Here is a 6,822-nt window from a genome sequence, read left to right as displayed (position 1 = left end):
ACAATTCATAATTTATACTCTTAGTAAGAAATGAAATTGAAGCATACTTTGACGAACATACATTGAAGCACACATTGAATTTAACATATTTTGGCACTCCTCCCCCTTATCAACTCCAATTTGTTAGAAATTTCAAAATTCAAGGCTTGTAGCCTCATTTTTGCAAAATTTCAAGCATTTGAAAATGAAATTAATTTTTTTCAAGTATCCTTTTTTTTTTTTTTAGGAACGACAACTCACACAACTTTTCGTTATAAGCAATAGCTTTCAACTAAAATGTAAATCCGGCCCTGGAAATTATAGTATAAATAACAGAAGTCTCCAAAACATTTTTACAAATTAAAAGGGGTAATAGATAACTAAAGTAAAAGTTTTAGAAATAAGTAAATTTTTTTACGAACCAAACTTGCTCTTCAAAATCCTTTGTTTGAATCATCAAAATGAGTTTCAATTTCATTATAACTTTAAAAGGATTTTTAATTACAGCTAAAACGTGTTACATATGACTCCATCATTCTTCAGTCCTGTTGCCTCGAAACTGGAGAAAAAATAAATAGATTGCCAGTGCCCACAAGTTTCAACGCGCGAATCGCTTTTATTCACAAAGCCATAAAACAGAAAGTGGTAGGTGTGGTATAATCCTCAGTTACCCTAAAGCAAAAATTACTGAATAGAATTCCAGGAAACAATCCCGACCCTTCAGCCTTCGGCTTCACTCTCGAAAAAATACCTCTCTCTTTGCATCTTCGAATGAAAAACAGCTGTTTCCGTTCCGCAAACTGCTTTTGCCGTCCCGTCCCAAGTTGTGTTCGATGTACTGGTCCCTGTCCCTGTACACAGATGGCCGTGAAATGGTTATCGGCTATCATCAATGAAAGGGCTAATGAGGTGGGGTGCTAATCGATTGCTTAATCTGGCGTCAGGCGCGGATCCAAAGGGGGGACAATGGGGGCAATTGCCCCTCCCTGGGAAAATCAGGGGCGCCAGTACAAAGGGGGCGCCGAAAGCGTCCCTGGACGAATATTTAAATACCAAAAAGAAAGAACGAAAGATAGTTGGAAAATTTATTTGTCTCATTCACCAGTTCTCAACCTGTCAAGTGGGGCCCTTTCGTGCCCCTCTAGGGGGCGCAATATCCGCAAGTTATGAGCTTTCTTTCTGAATTTGGTAGGAAAATTTTGGAATTGGGTACAAGAGAAAGACATTTGGAAAATTTATTTGGTTCATTCACCACTTCTTAATATGTGGGGAGTAGGACACGTCCCTTAGAGGCGCAATATCAGTAACTAATGAATTTTCCTTCTAAATATAGCAGGGGGGGGGGGGAGTTTTGGAATTAGGGACAAAAGAAAGAAATATACTTAGAAAATTTATTTGTCCCATTTACGATTCTAAACCAATATCAAGTAGGGCGCTTCCACGCCCCTTTTAGAGCGCAATATTCGCAACTTAAAAAATTTCCCTCCAAATTTAGGGAAAAAGTTTTGAAATTGGGTATAGAAGAAAGACATTCAGAAGTTATTTGGTTCATTCACCAGTTCTCAATCTATGGGGAGTGGGAAGCGCTCCCCGAGGGGGCGCAATATCCGAAACTAATGAGTTTTCCTTTGAAATTTAGAGAGAAAGTTTTGGAATTAGGTACAAAAGAAAGAAAGATACTTGGAAATTTATTTGTCTCACTCACCGGTTCTCAACCTGTGGGAAGCGAGCCGCTTCCGCGCTCCTCTAGGAAGCGCAATATTCGCAACTTATAAATTTTCACTCTAAAATTAGGGGGGAGGGGTAGTTTTAGAATTTGGTACAAAAGAAAGAAAGACATTTTAAAAATTTATTTGGTTTTTTCACCGGTTCTCAGCGTCCCCTGCGTGACGCAATCTATGCAACTTATGAGTTTCCCTATACGAGTACATCTACTGGGAAAGTTTTGGAATTGGGTACAAAAGAAAGAGACATTTGGAAAATTTATTTGGTTCATTTACCGGTTCTCAATCAGTGGGGCGTTCGCGCTCCCTAGGGGGCACAATATCTGCATTTTATGAGTGTCCCTCTAAATTTAGGGTAAGTTTTGGAACTGGGTGCTAAAGAAAGACATTAAAGTTTTTTTTTTTTTTTTACTTCATTAACCGTTCCTCAACCAGTACGAAGAGGGTCGCGTCTGCGTCTGCTTAGGGGCGCAATATCATGAGACTTGCCCTTTCTCAACAGCGGATACAGAAATTTTTCAAGTGAGGAGCGATTGATTTTAATCATTCAACCTTTACTACGTATCCTGGTTGCACATGTTAATAACACAGGTTTAGATCTTCAATTCTGAAACATTTCCTCTTGAGAACTTTACGTTCGTCAAAATCCCCACCCCCTTTCCCTATAACTATCGAAGATCATCTAACAAATTGCGGGGGAGGTCCTCCTAGAGGGGGCGGCCCTCCTTTATCCTCCTAACATCATCGGAGAACGTCAAAAATTCCATTATTGACTTCAATTCCAAAAAATTTCCGGGTGAGAGTTTCAGAATTCCATTTCTTCGTTTATCGTAAAAGCTGGTTTGCGATTGTGTTTTTTATTCATGGTTTTGGTTTTCAAAAATGTCCTAGGGAAGGGGCGAACTTCTCTCCTCTCTGCCATCACCGAAGATCGTCAAAAATTGGGTTTTTGAAACTTCGATTTCGAAAAATGTTCGCGAGAAAGTTCCAAATCCAAACCCTTCCACTAACGCCTAAAGTCATCAAAGAGATACTACAATTACGTCTTTAGAATTTTAATTTCGACAAAATTTCCAAGGGAGAGCCTCCTAACCTCTCTTTGCGAAGCATCATCGATGATCGTCTGAAATTGCTTTCATGAAACTTTTTCAAAAAAAAAAAAAAAACACAAACCTTATTACTTCCTTCAACATTACGAAAGATAGTTTACAATAGCGTTTTTATGACTTAAGTTTTGAAAAATATCTGGAAGTAGGGGTTTGGCGATGAAAAGACGCCTCAGAGCCATTGGTTTTAACATAAATACCAATTCTAGTTCAGTAGTTTAAGCAAAAAAACCACCTTCAAAAGGTATTTTTGATTTTAAAAAAAATCTACCTCATCAAAAAACCTCCTCCCGAGGGTATTTTTGATTGAAAAATAGTCCCTCCAGATAGTATTTTTCATCGAAAAACCTCCTCCGGAAGGTATTTCTGGCTGAGCTAGTGCAGTCTTTAATTACATTCTTCTTATGTGGCGCAACCAGAGGAGGAGTCCACAGGACCCGTACCAATCCCTGAATGCTGAGTTGATGTTTTTTTCTTCAGAAGTATTCTTTCTTACTGAAAGGAAGAAAGGAACATGTCTGAGGGATAGAAAAGTTATTTCAAAACAAGGGGGAAAAAAAGGTTTGGAAAAACCTTAATTATTTTAAAAAGAAATCTTTAAATTAAAAACCTTTGACAGTTGCAGATTCTTCGTAAGCTAATTTGTTCCACCTTCCTTCTGAAAATAAGAATGCTGTGCGTGAAACTCACCCCCCCCCCCCATCGAAAATTATTACAGGTAGTCTCAATTTTTTCCCCTGGTGTTTAATTTTGTAGAGATTATTCAGGAGGAAGAGCCCCCGAACACACCGCCATCTAACAACACCGAAGATCGTCTGAGTAGCGATTTTGAATGTTCAATTTCGAAAAATTACCAGGTCCTTAACCTTATCAAATATAGCCTACAACCGCATTTTTAAGAGTTCAATTTCGAAAAAATTCTGGGGAGGGGAATTTGAAATTCGTCCCTCTAATATCAATAAAGAATGAAGAAAATTGTGTTTTTAAAGCTACAATTTTGCTAGTTTTAAGGGGATGTACCTCTGAATTTTTTCCTCTAACATCATTGAAGAAAGTCTAAAAACCTTTGTTTTAAGGACGTCAATTTCGAAAAACTTCCAGAGGAGAGTCCCCCCTGGAACTCCCCTCTCCTCAATATCTTCAGATTGTCAAAATTTTCGTTTTTGGAGCTTCAATTTTGAAACATTGGCTGGGGGTGGTAAATCGACTCAAAAAATCGGTATTCTAGTGGTTCAATAGTTATTGGAATTCTAGGGCTTTTTACCATTTGATAATAGCCTATTTGCATCGATGTCATTTTCTAAACCCCAGTTCTTTAACATCCACAAATGCAGTCTATAATCACGTTATTAAGACATAAATTTCAAAAAATTCTGGGGAGGGCCCCGAACATTTGCTTTTTTTAACATTACCAAAGATCATCTCCCAGTTTTGACCTTCCAACGGTCCTGTTAGTATTTGTATGTGTGTTATGTATTACATATATACCATATGTCTGAGGGAATTTTTTAAAAGTGCTCCCCTTCCCCCTACCTTTCAAACGAAAAAAAAAAACTATTTTCAAGTTGTGCACCAGCTCTTCTTCTAACTTAAGAGTTAATGCAATCGCGTTTTTATGACCACAACTTTGAAACATTTTTGAAGAATCCCCATCCTCCTTCCGCTAACTTCATCGAAGATCGACTGAAATTGCGTTTATGGCAGGTGCACAGTTCCTCAAATTATCACCCCCATCGCCTCTCTCTTGCATCCGCGCTTACATTTTTGCATTTAGTTATTTAAGGCTATACTAAAACAATACGGAAGTTGCAACCTATTAAATGTTCATATTTTGACTGTTGGATATTGTTAATTGATCCTCAAAACTAAAAAATTCGCCGTCGCCGAATTTTAAAACACCGTGATTGATTTTTAATGAATTTTTAAAAATCCACGCGCAAAAGTGCGCTCTTCTGAAACGTCACGAGCATACGTCACAGGGCACTAATGGGCAGCCTTCCGCCGAAGATCCCTTGTTTTCGCTACGGACATTTTGAGAGCGCTGATATTTTCATTTTTTAAAAATTCAATAATCCTTTTGAACACACTATGGAGGCCGGATTCGTTAAAGCACAATCTAAATAATCTTCCTCAAGTAACATCAATGATGGTATTCGAATATTTCCGAGAGGATGAGAGGTTTAATCTTCTGAAAACGCGAGGAGTTAAATGCGAGGAGGCAAGCCTTACGTTTCGTCTTCAAAGCCAAGTCCTTCAGCTTCTCTCTCGGCGGAAGAGCGCATGGCGTCACTTCCTGTGCCATTTGACGTCACAAGCGCTTGAACTTTAAAAATTAATTAAAAAAAAACTATTTATCGTATCGCAAAATTTTTTGCACCTATGATGTTCATACATGTTACTCTATCATACAAAAATAAAATTGAAAAATCGAAAACTTCCCTATTGTTTACACTGAAAAAGTTATTTGCATCAATTACTTTTATTGCAATAATAAATCACAATACCTTGTGGCACCTTTTTTTTTCTTGATAGGGCGAGTGAGAGGGGGGAGGGCACCACAAATTAACGTCCTAAGTGTCTCCTGTTCTGGGAATTCCACTATAAAATTCTATTATATCCTACATTAGTTTATTTAAATTATTTTTCGCTTCCGGTAGCAATACATTTTTACTTAATATTTTTTCCCTAGCGGGAGAATAGCTGAATGTTCAAAGGTAAAGAAGATGTGGATAACAAACAAAAATGTGTTTTCCTCTTTGAGAATTCATTTGGTGGGGGGGGGGGGTGCCAGGTGTGTGGGGGCGCCGAAGTTAAAAAAAAAAAGTGCCCCCTCCTGAGCTGAATCGTGGATCCGCGGCTGCTTTACTTGTGTGGGTAAAATTAAAAAGTAACTATGAAGCCTCGTGAAATGGAAACTGGAGAGCTTTATCCAGAGGAGCTACAACTTTATAACGAAATTGAACGTAGGATTTAACTTCCCAGACAACCACAAATATCTGTTAGACATCCAAAAAGATCCACCACATATCGAGATATCTGCTGGATATTTTAGTTATCTGGCAGACATCCAGGAATATCCAAGTCATGGATTTGGAGTTTCTAATATCTACCAGATATCCAGATTGTTACATGTTTTAGATATGGACATTCGGATATCCATTGGACATCTGGGTATATCCAAATCGTGGATTTGGATTTTTTTCATATCTGTGAGATATCCAGACTTTTACATGTTTCAGATATAGATATTTGGATATCCTGTAGATAACTATACGATAACCTCCATGTTACATAGCAAATGTCTAGGACATATCTTTTTCAAGATATCTCTTAGATATTTGACTTATAGATATTGTTGGATTTATTTACATTCAGACATCTGCATGAAATTGTTTTATTTTTCATGTTTTATTAAAAAACAATATTTTTTATTGCATTGAAATGTGTGACATAGTGTTAATTAACTGTAACTTAAACGCTTGAGGCCTCGTGCTCTCCACATTTTACAAAACGTTGTTAATCAGTTAAGAGTCGAGCAGCCACGCCATTTCTCTCGCTTCTTGTGTTCTGTTTTGAACGCAAGCGGTCGCTGAGCTCAATACTTTGAGTTTGTATTATGTATTAATTTGTATTAGTTTATTTCTTCATGTTATAGTGCATATATTTTTTATATACGTTGGTTTAATTTGCATTCTAATTATTTTGAATTTTAGCTGTGATTTTATGCTTTGTTTTGCTTAATAATTCGTATTAATAAAATTTGTAGGTGAACAATTATTTAGCATTATTTCTTTTCAATCGTTATATTATGTTTTTGACATAACTATGTTCTTTTTTAGCAAAACTAACTTAATGGTTTAACAGTTGAAATTCTTTTTCTAGCATGCTTCCCAATCTATTATTTAATTTTTTTATGTACAGTACTTGATTTTGTGTATGTAAATAAAGATCTTTGAGCTATTTCTGTGGGTTTCTCTAAATTTTCAATAAAAGGATTAATTTCATTAAAATAT

The sequence above is a fragment of the Uloborus diversus genome, chromosome 5 (genome assembly GCF_026930045.1).
Source record: "Uloborus diversus isolate 005 chromosome 5, Udiv.v.3.1, whole genome shotgun sequence".
NCBI lineage: Eukaryota > Metazoa > Arthropoda > Arachnida > Araneae > Uloboridae > Uloborus > Uloborus diversus.
This window is presented reverse-complemented; position numbering follows the sequence as displayed.